Source organism: Mesocricetus auratus, unplaced genomic scaffold, assembly GCF_017639785.1.
Source record: "Mesocricetus auratus isolate SY011 unplaced genomic scaffold, BCM_Maur_2.0 Super-Scaffold_100007, whole genome shotgun sequence".
NCBI lineage: Eukaryota > Metazoa > Chordata > Mammalia > Rodentia > Cricetidae > Mesocricetus > Mesocricetus auratus.
The window spans coordinates 95662118-95676841 of record NW_024429191.1 but is presented as its reverse complement, the minus strand read 5'-3'; the positions used below and the strand labels follow the sequence as shown (position 1 = coordinate 95676841).

The following is a 14724-nucleotide window of genomic DNA, read 5'->3' as shown; positions in this document are numbered from 1 at the left end:
GAGTGGCCAGGCATGCCAGGCTACCGACTCCTTCATACAGCTCCCCCCCCAACCACAGAGTGATGCCCGGTGATGTCAAACACACCTCCGGGATGTGAGGAGCCCTTGCTCTGACTCCTTGGGGGGGGAGGAGGGAGAGCTTCTCCTAAGAGTGGTTTTGTGGTCAAAGATGAAGGACCTGGGCTAGACAAGCCTGCTGGACTCCTACAGCCCGCACGAAGCTGGGTCATGGTTCTAGAAATGGCTTCGACATCCGGGCCACTTGGTCTCCATCACTGCGGAGTGTCCTTGCTCAAGGGAAGACAGGGGAAGAAACGGTCCCCCCCCCGCCCCCCGCCTTTGCCCCTGCCCTGTGTGTTTCTTGTGCTTTGCGATGGAACCATGCCATCAGGTCTTATTTAAAAGCTCACCCCTTTCAACATGTAGTCAATTTGGGTCTCACTGTTGCAGTCAGTTCCAAGCCTTCATCAGAAACAAGGGTGGACATTCATCTGCTGCAAAATGAGGGGTCGCGGTGGCCAGGCTGTGGGCAGCGGTCCATCAGACGCGATGGAAGGAGGCGTCTGTCGCCCACTGGCACGGGGTAGGGGGTGGGCGTGGCGTCAGTGCCACGGCTCCTCCGTGCCAGCCCTCTTCTTTCTTTGTGTTGTCCCCGTGCTCCCAGATCCTCCCGAACACACTCCCGGGTACGAGTTGACGTCACTTGGAGGAAACCAAGGGTTGTGGCCAGCTGTTCCCTCTCCAGACGTTTCTGAGAGGTGATAGTTGCTCATGTTCAGGAGCCCAAGGGGTGGTGGTAAACTGAGTCTTCTACCTGCCTTCTGTGCCCCTCACAAAGGACAGCAGGAGGCTGAGGCAGGGTCCTGCAGGCTGGGGTGGTGCATGTTCTTGGTTGAACCGCTGCCGGGCCGGCACCCTACAAGTGCTCAGTGTTGGAATGCATCCATCTCCGAGGCGTCCCCCCCTTGAGCTGCATCCCATGAGGACAACAGGCAACATCCCATAAATCATCTCCGAATGAGCGTGTTTCCTGCACTCATCCATCATGCCTGGCTCTCCTCTGCTTGTTTTTAAAAGCTGTTAAACCAGAATCCATCACAGGGGATGCTGACACCTTGGGCTGAGCTGAACACAGGCTGCCTGAATCTGTGGTGGGTGCCCCCCGTCCCCCGCCCTCGCCGCTGCCGCTGCCGCCGTGTCCCCCGCCCTCGCCGCCGCCGCCGCCATCACCACCACATCAGCGCCGAGGTCTCCTGCTGTGGGAAGCAGAAATATCAGAAGCCACTTAGAGACAGATCTTCCCGCTGTCCGTCTGTCCAGAGCCTGCCCTGCTGCATTGCTTGCTGGGCAGAAGGGGCGGTGCCCATCTGACCTACATGTGGCTTTCCGGGAGGGACTTCTGCACTCATCTGGGCTTCCTCTAGGACCTGATAGTTTAATTAGGGGGGAAAGCACCCCGTGGCTGCTCTTCTGTTGACACCAATGTGCTCGGAGAAGTCTCGGTGGTGTGGAGCTCAACTTCTTCACTCCTCTGAGCATTTTTTTTTAAATCATGGAATGAACTCTGGGGACGGCCCTGTGCTCACCTCGGGGATCTAGGTCTCCCTTTCTTCCCACCTCCCACCTCCTCCTGACTTCCCCCTCTCTTCCCTCCACCTTCCCCTCCCTCTTTGCTGCCTCCTCTTTTCCTTCCTAGTCTTCCTTTCTCCCCCCCCCCGCTTCCTCTCCACTGCTCTTGAAAGATTCCCTTCACCCTAAGTTTCTCCGTGTCCCCTTTCCCAACCCTGCTCTCCCAGCTCCATGCTTGGCCTCACCGCCACCTGCCTTCCCCTGTAGCCCACAGTCATGTAGCATCCGTTATATCTGAGAGGTGTCAGGGAAGGCGAGAAGGCATGAGATTCCCCCTTCTCAAGGAGAACCTGAGGCTGGAACTGTCTAGGCTTTGGGGCTTTCCCTAAACGCCTGATGCTGGGTCTGCCGGTCCCTAGATGCCTGGTGCTGGGTCTGCGGGTCCCTAGACAGACAGATGTCACAGGCCTTGGTGGCATTTGTAGTATCTTCTTCTCCCATCTGCCTTCAGCATCTCCTCTGTCCTTTCCTTTGCCTCTTATTTGTTGGTTCAAGGATAAAATCGGTCACTGGCGTTGGTGTGACCCTTTTAAAAAGTGGACCAGGTCAATACGTTTTCCTTTGTTGCCTTTGAGCTCTGCAGTGGAGCCAGGAAGGGGCTGGAAGGGTCACAGAGGATGCCAGAGGGTTCCCCAGGTCTTGACTCCTAGGTGAAGCCGTCCAATTAGAGCACATTAGTCACTAGGGTAATTAGCATTAGTAACTATTAGGTTGCTCCAGGTGCAGCTCCCACCCAGGAGTGGGAAGGCATTTCTGTCTCTGGGCTGTCTCTCGTGCTTATGAGGAGAGGGACAGGGTGACGGCGAGCTTCTTGTGGGTCCCAGTCCCTGAGCCCAGGGCATCAGGTGGCCACCAGGAAAGGAAGATCGGCTGGTGGTTGTGTTCGGGCTGTCTTACCGTCACCGTCTGTAGCAGCAGAGAACCACAGCCTGCGCAGGGGCGTTGCCCAGAGGCCCTCTGAGCTCCCGTAGTGGTGGCCTCAGTGCTTGTCGCTGTGTCTGTGGCTGCATGGCTCCCATCCTCGCCTCGGCCATGGCATGGCTGTGCCCCACCCCCGCCCCACCCACCATGCCTGCTCTCTGTGTGCCTGATCTTATCCACTTGTAAAGTGATCTTATGAAGATCCCCGTCATTGCCCTAGACCCCTGCTCTAGCACAGCTTCCTCCTAACTGGATGGCGCCTGTGAGGCTGCTGTTTTTAATGTGTGTGTCCCCTCACGAAGATTGGGGAACATAGTCGCACAGCCAGTGTCCTCGTGGCTGCTGGGGGAAGGAGCGTCCCAGCACTATAACCTTGAGCGGGCCACCCACGCACTGGAGATCTCCGGAACGCCGCCTGGACTGTTGAAGGCGATGATAAGGAAGTAAGGAGAGAATGAGCCAGGCAATAAAGACGGGCAGACATGAGCAGCAAGACGAGATGTCTTAGTCTGCTTCCTGTTGCAAAAATACCTGAGAGCAGGCTACTTACACAGAAAATAAGTATCTCGCACATTTCTAGAGTGGGAAGTCAGAGAACGTGTTGCCAGAGACTGAGGAAGCCTTCCTTACAGCATCATGGAAGGAAAGACCGAGCAAGAGTCAATGCTTGGCTCTGTCTCTCTCTTCTTGCAAAGCCTCTATGCCATCCTGGGACCATCCTTGTGACTTCATCCAACCCTAATTCCTTCCCAAAGGTGTCACCCTAGATACCATTAACATGACACTGGAGAGTGATTTTCAACACAAGAAATTGGGAGACACATTCCAACCATTAGTGAAATCTTGAGAGCCCCAAGATCCATCCCGTAGGTCCTGGCCAGGCAGAGAGGAGGAAGTGATAGCCAGTATTGATTGCTGAGAGCACCTGGCCACACCCTCCATACCCATCATACCATGGAATGTGGTACAATTTCCCTCTTCTTCCAGCCCAGGCGTTCATTCGTTGTGTGTGTGCATGTGTATGTGTGTGTGTGTTTGCATGAGCGTGGGCTAGCCAGTTTGTCCCAGGGACCCCCATCTCTGCCTCCTGAGTGCTGGGATTCTAGGAGGCTGCCACACCTGCCTTGCTTTTATGAGAGGTCTACGGATCCGAATTCCAGTCTTCATCCCTGCGCAGCAAGCATAACTGGAGAGCTGTCTGCCCAGTCCTGGAAAACCAGCTTGAAGGCCAATTAAGAGTGAAATAGCTGGACCTTAACCTGACTGTAGCAATAGCCTGTTTATAACACAATTCTGAGTACACATTCTCATGCAAGGAGAGAGAAACCCGGGTCTTTCACGCAGGGTCTCGAAAATGAAGAGCGCGGCTTTGGAGGAAGCTGGAGAGGGTTGCCAAGCAAGGGAGGGAGGAAGGGACCCTGGAGTGGGAGGAAGTGGACTTGGGTCTCAGCGGGCAGGTAACTGCTGGGAGTTCGGGCTTCAGCAGCGCTTGCAGATGTGAAGGCCAGAGGAAGGGATGGGAGAAGATGGTAAGTGGAGACTCTGGGGCTAAGAGCCAGGCTAGGAGCACATGGACGGCCCATGAGGGTTCTAGGACACAGATCTAATGTCATTGGGAGAGGGGACAGAGGAGCTCTGAGCTGCATCCAGGTTTACATGTAGGGGTCACAGGAGAGTCGGGTGACCTTGGGGGCACTGGTTTCAATCCTCCCGGTGCCTTTGTGTCCCACTTTCTCCTGTGATGATGAACTACCTGGGGACAAGGGGCATATCTTCAGGAAGAGCCACTGTCCACAGAAGGGAGGGAGCGACCATCTTGCTACATCAGGATACGGTCAACATGGAACAGCACACAGGGATAGACCTGTCCCACAGAAACCGTGGGCAGAGGTTGTGACACGCCCTGGGCAGAGAGGCAGGAGAGGGTTTAGTGTGGGTCTGACTACATCCCGATTCCAGAGCCAAGTGTCTCATCATCAGAAGCCACGAGGCGTTCCTGTCCGTGTCATTTAAAAGGGCAGACGCAGGGCTTGCTGGCGTAACTCTCAGATGAGAACTCAGCCAGGTCCCTGCGTCTGGCTGGGTAGAATCTCCATTCTGTCCTTTTGCACCATTAGAGGGACCGCTGTGACTCTACTCAGAGGGTGAGGGTCAGTGGGGCTTGTACCAGTTGGGACAATGTCATTTGTTATGGTTTGCACGGTTCCACCAAGTGTTTCAGGGCTGGAGCTTCCAAAGGCACCCATGTTCAGAAGAAGAGGGCTGCCACACGTGTGCCCATGTGTGCCTGTGCACGTGTGTGGTAGAAGAGGGGACCAAAGAGAGACAGTCACCCTGTCCTCCCCTCGGACAGACAGCTCTGCCCTTGACCTGACACCATTGGACACTGCTGAGTTCTGGCCGGAAGCACAGGAAGCTTGCAGGGTGTGGCCTCCTGCAATTACCACTGGGGGATCTATCAGGATGTCACCACCCTGGCAGGACCTGAAAGCAATCACAGTTGAACCCAAGTTCAACAAAGGCCAAATAGGATGCTCCTAACGTCCTGTGAGGGGCACCTCTGTACCCAGAGTCCCTCAAACATTGCAGAAGGCTTCCTCCAAGTGACCGGCTGGCAGAAACCTCGGGGGTTCCGCCAAATGACCTGCTGGTTGAGTGCAGCCCATCTTGTCTGGAATGTTTGTCATTCCGAGGGTTGAGGGTGTCATCACCCTGCTAACCGTCACAACTCTGAGAAAACAGGCACAGGCCAACTCTGAGAGCTGAACCGTTCAGGGTCAGACCCCCACAGCAGCTCTTCATCACGGATAGTCACTCAGAACACGCATGCTGAGCCGTTCAGGGTCAGACCCCTCTTCAGCACGGATAGTCACTCAGAACACGCACGCTGGGTGGCTTTCAGGTCGACATTACTCAGAGCTAGGTCCAACCTGGGAACCATGGCTGCTGGGCTCGTGACTGAAAACTGCACCTGAGAACAGGGCCACCAGGCCATTTTACGTTTCTATAGCTAAGTACCTGAGGCTGGACAACATTATGAAGCAAAGAAGTTTATCTAGGTCTAGGGCTTTCAAGATAATGGTACCGGCATCAGCTCAGCTCAGCTCTGACGGGCACCTTCCAGCAGATACCACAGTGGTAAGAGCTTTTGTTGGGGAGAGCGGCCACATGTCTAGACAGGAAGTCGGGGCGGGGGGGGGGATTCTTGTATAATAGCTCACTCTCATAAACTGTCACTCAGGGTCCCATGAGAGCAACCCTAAACTTTTCTGAGGTCAGGACCCAATGACCTAAGGATTTCCTACTAGGACATACCTCTCAAGATTGCCTCGGTGGGGACGAGCTCACACCACATGAAGCGCAGTAACAGTAGCGGTGTCGGCGGTGCTGGCTATGATGGTGGTGATGGTGGTATTGGCAGGGAGGGCTGGTTTCAAAAGCTTCCCTCCGGCTGTGGAATCCATCCTCTCCATCTTCACGCATTCTTTTTTCTGTACGAGTCTGTCCTCGTCTCCTAATTATTATAGTTGGATTGGACGATGGACCAAGCCATCTTCACCTCTCTGCGGCCTGTCTCCAAACATAACTGGCTAAGCATCAAGGACTATGAGGTGTTTGTGTGTGTGTGTGTGTGTGTGTGTGTGTGTAGAGAGAGAGAGACAGAGAGACAGAGAGACACAGAGAGAGACACAGAGAGAGAGACAGAGAGAGAAAGGGAGGGAGGGAGAGACAGACAGACAGACAGACAGACAGACAGAGAGATCACCTACCTTTAGCTCCTTAGCGCTGGGTTCAAAGGCATGGTAAAGGCTTGAGCCACCACACTTGGCTTAGTGTATGAATTTTAAAACACAACTTAGTCCATCCCAGAAGGGCACTGCGGTACTTTCACAACTAATAATGAGTCTTCTATCATTTCAATATTTAACACGAGGGGTTAAGTTTTGGCAAGGTCTTACCCTATAGCCTAGGCTGGTTGCAACCCTGAAAGACCCTTCGGCCCCGCCCCAAGTACTGGGACTATAGGCACGCACCATCACACCTGGCATGGCCACTGTGGCATTGTGGGTAAGTCCCAGCAGGTCTATCTATGCTTTGGGCTTCAGTGACTGGGACTGATGACAAGTTCTCTCAGCTCTTTGACCTCTGCTGTCTATGGCAGTAAGAAGGTGGCCCCAGCGGGCCCTGTAGTTTCTCAGTGTGATCAGCTTAGGGAGCTGCCTGGGTCTGACTCCCGCCCGTCCCTCAGTCCTTTGGTCTATCATGGTGCTGCTGGCTTATCCTGCTTCTCAGGTAGTTGCTGTGTGTGATGGGTCTCCATGGCCGCCCTTCCCAAGACCATCTTTGAAAGGATGCTTTTGTGGGGACGTTACTTTGTATCTTACTGCCTGTCAGAAAGGCTGTCACTCTGTAGCCCCAGATGGCCTTGAACTCTTGGCACTCTTCCTGCCTGAGTCTGCTTAGTGCTGGGTTTGCAGCCATCAGTTACCATCCTGGCTTTGTTCGCCAGTTCTTTTGAGCTAAATCATCCCTGGGAGACCCTATTCTCATGAGGCACACCTCTCCTTTCCTGGCATGTATCGCCATGGAATCCTAGGACTCGCAGGTGTCTCTGCTCTGCTAACACGGATGCTTAGGGCTTCTGCTGACACCGGCTGAGATCTTTTGGTTGTCTGTGAGGTAGTCAGTTCTGCTTGGTTCCCCCCTTTTATGAAGTGTAACGGAATCTGGCCGTGTGATTTTGTACTGGGTACATTGGTGCCCCTCAGAGCCGGAACCCATGCTGCACATGGTGGGCTGTGCTCGGGAGGGAGGGAGATTAAATGGCTTGTCTTGGATGATGGAGAGGCACGTGGCATCGTGCCGGAGGTATGCATTTTCCCTCTGAGGGCTCCCAAAGAGGGAATATTAAAGCCCTACCCTTGGGGAACTGGATGTCTGCTTCCAGAAGGGGCCAAAGGAAGCATGACAGTTTCTGTAAGTCTCATTTGTTATCCTACACACACACACACACACACACACACACACACACACACACACACACACACCTTACATGGAGCCCACAGTGTACCTTGGATGGCTGTAACGTTACAGCATTCTCTCACGAAACACTCAACAAAAGCCAGTGCTTTAGGCAGGCGCAATTCTTAGCCTGTGGGGTGATCTGCCTCCTCATCCCACTCTGTGTCCATGAGGGCAAGGATAGGGAGGGAATGAGCAGCCCCCGGTAGAGCGGCATGGGAGAGCTGCCATGTAAGGTGTGTGCTGATGAGTCGATACCGTCTCCACATGACATTTGATGAGGCTGTGTATGATACTGTGACATTTTACAGAAGTCCCGCAGCCCAGAGAACAACAGTCATGTGAGCGCAGGCACTCCAAGCCCACCTCAGCCCCCAGCTGTGGTATCTGATTGAGGCAAGGATGCTGCATGGAGACCACTGAGGTGCAGGGATGTGACAGGAATACTTTGTAATAGGACGAGATGAAAACACAAAACTTGCCACCTCCATTTTCACAGAGCCCTTTCAGTTCTTGGGCTAGGCTCAGAGTAAGGATGGGGCAAGCATGGGTTTTCTGTGGAGTCCAAGATCTGTAGAACACAGATGTGGGGGTGCCCCTGGCACCCCGTGCTGGGCTCAGTTAGCAGATGGCGCCTGCAGGAGGCACAAGGTCACACAAGAATCAGGACCTGCAGAATCTGGAGAGGGGAAAAGTAACCTACTCACACCAGGCCACCAAACAGATTTAATGATGGGTCCTGGAATACACTGGCACTGGCTCAGGACACCTAGTTCAGGCAGAGAAATGGTGCACACCGGGAAATAATTGGACATGGAAACAAATCTGTTTCAGAGACAAGGTTCAACAAGACAAGGTGGAGGCCTAGGCCAGTAGGATCAATACAGCCTTCAGGACAGTCAGGTAAAGACTGAGGATATATATATATATATATGTATATGTATATATATATATATACACACACACACATATATATATATATAGAGAGAGAGAGAGACTAAAACTAACCCTAGTTCAACATAACTAACATTAAGTGCAACCAGATCCTAGTCAACTCACAGCCCCAATCCTAACCTAACTCTAACCATGACTAGAGCCTAGATCTATGTCTAACTCTTAACCCTAACATAACTTATTCGTAACTAGACCCAAGTCTTAAGAATAATTCTCATATAGCTCTATGAGCAGAACCTACTACTGTGTGTAACCATAACTATAGTAGACCCTATCCTAACTATAGCTATAACCTAACCTAACCTAACTCTACACTCAATATAAAATATTAATACTAATAAGCCCTGATGTAATAACACTAAAACTTATCCAAATTAACCCCATTAAACTCTAACCATAACCTAGCTTTGATCCTAACCCTAACCTTACCCTAGCCCAAATCCCAAACTAACCCTTCCTCAACTCTAACCCCATCCCTACCCTAACCCTAACCTAGCATGCACACACTAACTCTAACTCTAACCTAACCTCATCTTAACAGTAAACTAACTTTAGCTTAAAACTAACCTAACCATAGACTAACCATAGCCATACAAATCTGGACCTTAACCCAAACTCTAACCCTAATGTGAACCTAACCAGACCCTAGCTCTACCCATAGCCCTAACCCTAACCCAACCCGAACCCCAACCTAACCCTAACCTTACCTAATCTAACCCCAATCCAACAAACTAATCCTAACCATGAGCTACTATTGCTAATCTAACCATAAGCCCAGTCATAGCCTGATCCTAACTCAGTCCTCACCTAAACACGACCTTAACCCTAACTTTATGGTAACACTAATATAACCCTAAGTCAACCTACTTCGAATCTAACCCCACCCAACACTAACCCTTTTCCTGCCAGGAGCTCCGAGAGCAAGGCCAGGTCTCCAGAAAGGCTGAGGCAGGCAGGCAGGGTGCAGCCGTCCAGACCAGTCCCCCAGGCAGCATGAGGTTACTTGACATGGCGGAGGCCCATCATTCCCAGCATCCAGGACCCACATCAGACACCTGTGTGGGGAAGATGACCACACTGGGCATTTGCAAAGAGACCAAAGCTGAGACGTGAGTGGAGGAGGAAGAGGAGGGAGAGGAGGGAGAGGAGGGAGAGGAGGAAGAGGAGGGAGAGGAGGGAGAGGAGGGAGAGGAGGGGAGGGAAGGAGACGTAAAAGAGGAGGAAGGCTTCCCAGAGGCCTTGCTCCAAGTCTTTGCCCTCGCTAGAGAGAAGCATCAACTTCTGAGATACAATCACGAGGAGTGTCACGGGGCGTGGGAAACAGAGGCCCTGGACGCCAGAGCCTGGCGAGAAATAAGGGGGCCACATCCCACTGGGTGTCTGTCAATGCTGGGACAGGGCCCCAGGGGCAGAGCCACAAGGTGGCAGGTGTTGGGAGCGGTCAGGAAGCATTGGGAGCAGAGTCACTTGTTGGGCAGGACGAGTATAAGATGGGACAGGCACGCTCACCACAGGCAGCACACGGCGGGGTCGCTCTCCGCAGATACAACACGGCCTCACGTCCCCGACAGCCACGTGCACTTGGTTGGCATAAGAGCAGCTCTTCTTAGAGGAAGCATCAGTTAGAGACTTCTGGCAAAGATGAGTGGATTTTTTTTTACTTCTCTCCTCCTGTGCTCTCTCATCTCTCCCCATACCCCAGTCTCACCGGGTATCTCTGAGGAGGACACCCTGCTTGGTTAAAATGAGCAACTCCTCAACCTCTGTGACGAGCAGGCCTGACTGCACAGCCTGCGTGGATGCTCACCATTGCTGTACATGATGTTTCATATGTGTGCACACAGGCAGCTGTGTGCTGTGTTCACAAACAGTGAGGTCACCGTTGAAACACCCCGTGACAACATCATTGGTACAAATGACTCTCACTATGACATCACCAGCCAGGTTTGAGCCTTCTTCCCACCTGGCGGTGTCCCTCATCCCAGGCAAGGGGAGCACTATGCTTCCCCATAGAAGCCCCTTTCCCCCCCCCATCCCAAGAGTTTACCCTGCAGCCAGTCACTGAGCCCCATAGCAACCATGGCTGGCAACAGTGCCTGGTACCTTCGAGAAAAATTAACAAAATCACTTTCCTTCGGAGAAGTGGGGTGGGAAGGATCATGGCTTCTCATTATGTAATAGAATAATCTTTGAAGTTCAGTTCACACCCTCAGGCTGAGGGTTGATTGAGAGCTGAGGTGAGCACCCCCCCAGGTGCCATGGAGTGGCTGGCCTGCATGCTGGTGGGAGGTGGGAGGCCCCGTGGTTGCTAAGGATGGAAGGAGAGGCTCTGATCCCAGGGGTGAGTGTGGATAGGTACCATTCCCTCTCCACACCACCACTGTCTGTGAGGGGCAAGATCAATTCCACACACACCTCCGCCCATCCCTGGCTCCCAGGACAAGCCCAGATCATCAGGGGCTAGGGAAGATTATCAACCAGTATCCAGAGAAGAATGGGACAGACTAGCCAAGTCCTGGCTGGGGATCCGAGAATGGGGAACGGCCGTGAGGGCTTCTCTAGACCTTCAGGCCAGGGCTGTGTGACCCTGGACTGTGACTCCACTACTTAGTGTCTTAGCAACCATGGGAACAGATGAGGTTTCTGGAACACTCTGATGTGCATGCATAGTGGACCTCTGGGAGGAAGCATCAGGCCAGGTTGGTCCTGGGAATTATGGCTCAGAGCCTCAGAACCTTCACTTACCGTATACTTCCTGTTGCAGGATCCAGATCCAATTTGGAAGCAGCATGGGGTGGGGTGGGGCAGGGCAGGGGGACCACTCAGAAGGACAACTCTGCCAAGGAGGTTCCCTGCACAGGTGACTGCCCTGCCCATCGCCAGCGACCCCCTTGTCCACCCTGAGCCAGGCAAATGAGAATCCACAGGGCATGGAACCAGGCTTCCTACAGAGTGACTCCGTCACCATTGCCCTGGCTGGAGTTCAGGGCAGGGCCTATGAGGCCAGCGGGCCGTGGTTGCAGCCTTCGGCTCAGCAGCCCTCAGGCTACTCCGGCTAGTTAACATGCAAGCTGTGCATTGCTGGGAGAAATTTAGATTTTTTTTTTGCATGTGCGCTTGCATGTAAATGTGGGTAGGTGCTGTCCTGATTGATGGCAATTAGCATTTTCTAACGGGAACAGATGTTCAGATTGCCAGGAGGCTGGTACCTACCGCCCACGCCGCCATCTGCTCTGCTGGGCAGGGCCGGGGGGAAGCAGCCCCGTCCCGAGGCCCGCCATTCCTTGGTGGTGTGTACTTAACAGGATTGTGTGAGATTGTTTCTGGAGGGGAGAAAAAAATAATAATAAAGATGTTTTCAGGGTTATAAATAGTTCGTGCTGTTTATTATGGGATGGAGCTCTTCTCTGACTAGCAGCCTGGGTTTCCATGTGCCGTGAACAAAGGGAGACCTGAACAGAATGCAAAGTGCCATTTCCATGCAGGGCAAGCAGCCTGGGAAGACAAGGTTGAGGGGCCTGAGACCCCAGGGCTGGGGAAGGTTGACAGGGAAATCAGGGGCAAGCCGGGGTTTGTAGCCCTCGACTCCTCATAACTCCAGGAAGCCAGAGCTCCTGATCGCCAGGCTCTCAATCCTGTGGCAGGTGGGCATGAGCTCAGAGCTGGGGCCACGCCCTGGGTCCTACTCACCCACTGGTAAATCCTCCTGCGCTTAGTCTAGGACCATGGCATCTGACTTCACCAAGCTCCTGCAAAGAGGAAGGGTTCATTTTGGGCACAAGGCAGTGCTGTGCCCAGCCAGGCTGGTGGCCGAGGGCAGGGCAGCCTCGCTCCCAGCTGTCTCGGGAAGTGTGTGAGGCCAGGCCGCAACATGCCTGGCACTTTGCCTAAGGGCAGCCGAGATAGTTCTTATTAATCTCCCGACAGCCAGCACAGGCAGATTCTCTTGTGTGTTTTTTTTTTCCTCTCTTCCTTTCTTGGTTTTTGGCTTCTTAGAACAAAACAGTTTGTTTGTTTTCTTGCTATAAAAAGAGTCATCCCCCCCTCCCATTCTGTCTGTGGGCAACAACCAGCCTGTAGCCCCCTCCTGCACAGGCAGATGTCTGCGGGGGAGCCTGTCGCCCATCCTCCGGGCATGGGACAGATGTCCCATCTTTGTATCAGGGACACCCTCCCTCTGTGGGCCGAGGTATAGCACTCCCCCAGGCTTACTGGGCACTTGAACACCCATGCTTAGTTTTCTGTTGTGGCTGGTTTTGAGGCAGGGCCCTCACTCTCACTAGCACTCAGATTTCAGACAGGTACCGCCATGATGGACTTCCAGGCTCAGAGGTATCATGGCCCCGTTCCTCATTCCCGTGGTCTCTGTGGTGGAATGAGGAATGGGGCCCATCCACAGCATACAATCTCCTCTCCTCCAGGCCTCCGCTCACCCCCTCCTCCCCCTTACATCCTCCTGGCAGCGTGACGGCTCTGCCGTGTTAGAAGTGGTTTAGAGAAAAGGACATGACTGGTCCCTCGGTGGGAAGGAGGAGGGAAGGGTTTTTCTGACACACCTCCATCTCTGGGGGGGGGGTGTCTCTGGCTTCTGCGTCCTCTCACTTGGATTTTCTGATCCAAGTCCCCCATAGCTGCTGTCAGGTTCTCTATTGGAGGCTCTGCCAGGGGCTCAGGGTTTGGCCAGGAGTTTATCTGCAAGAAGCCTTGCTGCTGGTGGTGTTGTGGTGGCGGCTGCTGCTGGTGTTGTGGTGGTGGGGGGTGGATAGTGGCAGTAGGGAGAAAGCGATGATGTCACAGTAGGAAGGATTTGTCCCTGTCCTCTCTCTCTGTCTAGAAGTGGGCATGGGCCCACAGTCCCTAAAGAAGCAAATGCCCGATGTCCTGAGACCTGGGTGGAGGAGAATCTTTGTGAGCTGCCAACATGGCGTCTGGTGGCTTTGGGGACACAGAAATGTGCACAGACCTGGCCACTTTCCGGCTGCAGTTTGGCTCATCTGCACGTCTTGCTTCTGCAGAGACTTTTTCTGCCGCACAGTAGGGCCTCTGCATCTCAGCACTGTCCCCATCTGGGATGTCCCGCTGTTATGGGAGCTGTCTTGTGTACCGTAGGACACAGCTGAGCTGTGTGGTCACGGGCTCTACCTAGGAGAGGCCGGTACCCAGTCCTGTCCCACAGGCTATGACACCCAGGGATGTCTCCAAGTAAAGCCACACTGTTCAAGTGGCGACCCCCTGCCACTTTATCCCTGGTGACTCTGCTCCTGAGACCCAGGGTCCCAGCACTCTCAGTGTCGCTTGTCCCAGTGCATGTGTCCCCATGAGCTTTTAATCTTGGAAGCAGCTCCATGTGGTCTCCCGCCTCCCCAGAAGCCTGTGTTTCATTGTGGCACTAACATTCCAGCTGACAGCTATTTATAGATCACCCACTATGTGCAGTCCTGCCAGCTGAGGACCCACTAGTGGCCTTACCCTCTAGGGGGCAGGGAGAGAGGATGTGGATTATACCCCAGGGGTGGCACGGAAGTCTTACAGCACAAGTGGCTGCAAACAGTGGCCTTTCATTGTCTTGTAGTTCTGAAGAGTGGAGTGAGGAATGGCGGAGGAGCTCCTCCGCAGGCTTGAAGGAAGGGTGCCCTTCCGCCCACTGCAGCTGCCTATTTCCCGAGTCTGTCTCCACTGTCCTCACACAGCTTGATGGTCTGCACCTCTCTCTTTTTTAATCAGCTAGTGGATTTTGAGACAGGACATTGCTATGTAGCCTAGACTGCTTCATCTCCTTGCTTCAGCTTAATGAAGCCACGTTTCCAGATGATGTGCATTGGTTCTAGATGTGCATCAGTTCTGGATGTGCATCGGTTCCAGATGATGTCCATCACAGTTCCAGATGATGTACATTGGTTCTAGATGATGTACATTAGCTCTAGATGCACATCAGCTCCAGATACCCATGTGCATCGGTTCCAGATGATGTGCTTTGGTCCCAGATGTACATTCGTTTCCAGATGATGCACATCAGTTCCAGATGACATACATTGGTTCCAGATGATGCACATTGGTTCCAGATGATGTGCATCAGTTCTAGATGTACATCGGTTCCAGACGTGCATAGGTTCTAGATGTGTACCACTTCCAGATAATGCACATCTGTTCCAGATGATGCACATCGGGTTCAGATGATGCACGCTGGTTCTAGATGAT

At 53.2% G+C, this 14724-nt stretch overlaps 1 protein-coding gene and 1 long non-coding RNA gene across 6 annotated transcripts in view; one reads left to right on the top strand and one right to left on the bottom strand.

Moving 5' to 3' along the window:
* Positions 1 to 14724, top strand: part of Rbfox3 (RNA binding fox-1 homolog 3) — a 420524-nt gene that overhangs the window by 103879 nt on the left and 301921 nt on the right. The gene's annotated exons all lie outside the window — the stretch shown is intronic.
* On the bottom strand, positions 5588 to 13381 carry LOC121141583. The gene is made up of 7 exons (XR_005878554.1): positions 13083 to 13381; positions 12217 to 12275; positions 11740 to 11849; positions 10036 to 10158; positions 9422 to 9581; positions 5866 to 6064; positions 5588 to 5722 (listed from the first exon to the last, which is right to left on the bottom strand). It is a non-coding gene; the product is annotated as an uncharacterized LOC121141583 (long non-coding RNA).